Here is a 5034-nt window from a genome sequence, read left to right on the forward strand (position 1 = left end):
AGGATCTAGAACTAGAAATACCATATGACCCAGCCATCCCATTACTGGGTATATACCCAAAGGATTATAAATCATGCTGCTATAAAGATACATGCACATGTATGTTTATTGCAGCACTATTCACAATAGCAAAGACTTGGAATCAACCCAAATGTCCTTCAGTGACTGGATCAAGAAAATGTGGCACATATACACCATGGAATACTATGCAGACATATAAAAGGATGAGTTCGTGTCCTTTGTAGGGACATGGATGAAGCTGGAAACCATCATTCTCAGCAAACTATAGCAAGAACAGAAAACCAGACACTGCATGTTCTCACTCATAGGTGGGAATTGAACAATGAGATCTCTTGGACTCTGGAAGGGGAACATCACACACCAGGGCCTATTATGGGGTGGGGGGGGGAGAAGGGATTGCATTGGGAGTTATACCTGATGTAAATGATGAGTTGATGGGTGGTGCTGATGAGTTGATGGGTGCAGCACACCAACATGGCACAAGTATACATATGTGACAAACCTGCACGTTGTGCACATGTACCCTAGAACTTAAAGTATAATAAAAACAAAAACAATAGTAAAAAAAAAAGAAAAAAGAAAAAAAAAGGAAAGAAAAGAAATAATCCTCTTTGAAATGTTAGTACGATGTGACATTTTAAGCTGGCTTGTTTTCTGAGTGGCTCTTATACACAGCCTTACAGCATTTGATTCAAATCTGTACCATATATAGCCTTATAGTGTTTGATTCAAATCTATACCATTACAAAAAAATAATGATTACAAATATTGAATGACCACCTGGATCACCAATAAAGATCAGAAGCCACAAGTAGAAAACTCCAGGACTGGTAAGGTACTTTAGCAATATCTCCCAAGTGGTGTTCCAAGGAATTCATGGGCACAGTGGGTAGCAGGTATTGCATTAAAATGAAATTCTGTGATCATGTGGGTTATTGAAGTACCAAGTATTTTATTTCATTATAAATAGCATATTATATGTGTATCAGAGTATTGAAATTAACTAATCCTGAAATAAAGAAACCCATTAAGTTTGAGAAACACTAGCTTACATTTTACATATATGTAAGTTGGCCTCATTTTCCACTGAGTGAGAAAAGAAAGACTGCTGAGGGATGACTGGAGTGACGTGTCGAAATGCAGTGGGTTCAGTGGGAACCTGTGTCATGATCAACTAGTGATGTCTGCCAATGGATAATAGTGTGGAGGGTGGGAGGAATGTTGGCATGCATGACATTTATTTGGCACTCAAGATTTGCACCTGGTTAACATAAAGTAAAGATTAAGTTCTGAATTTTGCAAATATTAAAGTTAGGTTCTCTCAGAATAAAATTAAGCTGATAGGTATCTTTTATCTTCGAACAACTGAATTAGTAAACATGTTCCTAGATAAAACACTATAATTTCTGCTATATGATCCTTTTTATTATGTCTTCAACATCAAGCTTGGTTCCACTCAAACTTGGTGTGAGACCATGAAGAAATGCTCTACATTGAAATGTAGAACACAATGTTCTTCAGTGTTCATCAAACACTGAAGCAATTTCCCACTCCATGGAATCTGGTGTCACAGTTGCTTTGTTCAGACTGCCTTTTTGCCCTTTATAGCAATAGGTGACCCTCAGAGAGAGGTATTCTCCATTGTCAAATCAACTAACAATTTCTAAAAGATTGTCTCTTTCATTTCTTAAGATGGGGATGGACATGTCATATGAATAATGATAAAGGTGCCTCAGTTTTGCCCCTAGTGTTTTCTCTTGTCTTCATTCAAGCAAAAGAAAGACAAGGGATTCAGGGAAGTGTGAACTGATGTCTTGGCATTCAACCTGGCACTAAAATGAAAGCATCTGCTAAGAACCCCTGAGCTCTCTTGCAAGACATTGGCATTTGTCATAATGTAAAATCAGGTGTTCAGTAATTCAGACATGGCAAGTCATTTCCCGTACCTACCAGATCTTCTGCATCAGCTGACCAGGGGAATCCTGGCAGATGACCTGCCATTAACAGTGACATGGAAGGGCATAAGAACCTTACTTATGATCTCCATTTGTGCTTCTCACTCTAGCTTCTATAAACTGTGTTACCTTGACAGAGATATTTGTATACCTTCACATTTGAATATTAATCATGGGTGATCTCTTTGTATTTAACATAAAGAACCATGCCAAAAAATGGCAAACAATCCATCTATGACTATGAAAACTATCTGCTTCCTCACCTTTTTGAAAAAGGTAACATATATGCAAGCATTATACTTTCCTGAAAACAAGCCACTTCTGCATCCAGAAAAGAAAACATTTGTGAAATTTTGGCCTCTAAAATGAGAATGGAAAAAGAGCAACCTTCTTTGGAATATGGCAGAACATTTATCTGAAAAACAGTTAAAACCATGAAAAATGATGGAAGTAACACCATTGGTCCTAGAAAAAAGAGAGATATAGATAATACTCTATAGGATATATATGTAGAATAATATATACAGAACATGTTTATTTCTAGGAACAATGGTGCTACTTCTATTATTTACATTTATTATAAAGATATATAAAAGTAAACTTCCAATAAATATATATAAATATATTAATACAAACTATATATCTACATATAATACATTCTTCCACTCAATAGGAGGGTAACATCCACATGTCTCAGGCAGCAGGCTGCCATGCAAGCAAACAGACAACAAATCACCTCCATGAATACACCATGCATTCATTTCCACTTAATATATATGTATGGATCACCTTCCATAGGAGGAAGCGTGCAGTACTGCTAAATACTCAGTTAGGATATTTAATGATGTGAGCTGCAAATGCCTGGACTCAGAACCCAACTCTAATACTTACTGGTTATGTGACCTTAGAAAATTGACTTTTTCTATTTCAGTTTCTAAACTGCAAATATTAATAGTATATTAATCTCTATCTTCCTTATAGATTTTATGTGATTAAAGTGGGTTGATATGATTCTCAATGAATGCTATTTATTACTATAATTATTTGAATATTTTATTAATCTTTGCAGGGCAAAACACTAGGTGCTAGGGGTACAGGAATAAAGTGGTAAACCAAAACAGAAACAGTTGCTTGCTTTCATGGGAATATGAAAAACAATAAGCACAGTAATGAATGTAAGATTTTAGTTGTATGAATAGCCATGAAGAAGAGTACATGGTGCTGTGAGAGTTATGGAAGTGGGGGTTGACCTAATTAGGAAACTCAGGGTAATAATCTCCTGAGGAAAAGACAGTAGAAATGAGATATGAAGAAAGGATGAGAAGATTAAATGATGATTAAGTGAGGGAAGGCATAGAAAAGAACGTTGCAGGCAGAGAGAACAGCAAGTACCAAGGCCTTGTGGCAGAAGAAAATAAAGAACATCTGAGAACCTAAAATAAACCTGGTATGACTAGAGCACAGATAGCAAAGGGAAACATAGAGTGTAAGGACAAACCATGCAGGGCAGTAATGACGATTCTGTTTTCTCTGGAAATCATAAATGAGTTCTAAGGAAAGCAAATGTCATATTTGCATTTTTAAAAAATTAACCCTCCAGCTGCACTAGGCAAAACAAAGTGAAGAGGATGTAGCAAACCAGAGAAGAATCAATTGTCCAAGTACAAGGCCTCTTAATTTTGAAGCTATGCATATTAGTTCTATGCTGCACAAAAAAATTGTCACAAAGTTAGCAGCCTAATGTTACACATTTACTATCTCAAAGTACCATGGTCATGTGTCTAGGCATGGTTTATGCAGATCCTCTGCCCAGGGTTTCACGGGCTGCAATCAGGGTGTTGACCTGGCTGGGTTTTCATCTGGTCGCTCAACTGGGGAATAACCATTGTTCAAGCTTATTCAGGTTGACAGAATTCATTTTTTATGTGGTCTTAGGAATGAGGGTTCCAGATTTTTCCTGGCTTGAAACCATCCTCAGGTCCTAGAGACCTTGTGGAATTACCTCCCACCCATGTAGGCTCCTCAGTATGGCTGCTTACTTCATGAAACTCATAGGAAGAGGCTCAGGCCTGCACACAGTTATATTCCTTTTTATTATTCTAGAATCAACTAATTTGGAACCTTAATTACATCTGAAAAATCTCTAGATACTCTGTCATCTAGAAGCAAGTCAAAGGTCCCACCCACACCCAAGGGGGAGAGTGTACAAGGGGATAAATACCAGGGAGCAGGAATCATGAGTGCCACCTCAGAATTTTGCCTATTTTACTACAAAACACTTAAATTTTATATTACAAACTTTTGAAAATAAGTTCTAGGTACCAGTGGGACCTTCCTACACAGATCTTTTTTTTTTTTTTTTTTTGAGACGGAGTCTCCCTCTGTCGCCCATGCTGGAGTTCAGTGGCACGATCTTGGCTCACTGCAACCTCCAAAAACTAGGTTCAAACAATTTTCCTGCCTCAGTCTCCCTAGTAGCGGGGACTACAGATGCCCGCCACCACACTCAGCTTTTTTTTGTATTTTTAGTAGAGACGGGGTTTCACCGTATTAGCCAGGATGGTCTCGGACCTTGTGATCCGCCCGCCTTGTCCTCCCAAAGTGTTGGGATTACAGGCGTGAGCTACCATGTCTGCCCACAGATCTTATTTTTACATGTTAATGAGAATATTGCTAAGAGAAGATACCTTTCTTTGAGATCTTCATAATGCCCTCTCCATACTACCAATCAACTTACTTTCTTACAGTGTTTACCAAGAAATGTGAATACTCTTTAATCTTTTGCTATTTTTCAGTACTGTAATTTGGCATATCTCCTCCAGTATTTTCTGACTGTATTTCTACCTGCATCTGCTTTTCCATTTGTGTTGAGCTAAGTGGTTTTCTTCGACACCACAACTTGCTCAGCATAGATCTCTTTTTGACAAGCAAGAAGAAGAAAGGAAGAAAGAAGAAATGAAGAAAGAAAAGAAGAAGATAAAGAAAGAGAAGAAGGAAGGAAGGAAGGAAGGAAGGAAGGAAGGAAGGAAGGAAGGAAGGAAGGAAGGAAGGAAGGAAG

This window comes from Colobus angolensis, unplaced genomic scaffold (genome assembly GCF_000951035.1).
Source record: "Colobus angolensis palliatus isolate OR3802 unplaced genomic scaffold, Cang.pa_1.0 Scaffold217, whole genome shotgun sequence".
Taxonomy (NCBI): Eukaryota; Metazoa; Chordata; class Mammalia; order Primates; family Cercopithecidae; genus Colobus; species Colobus angolensis.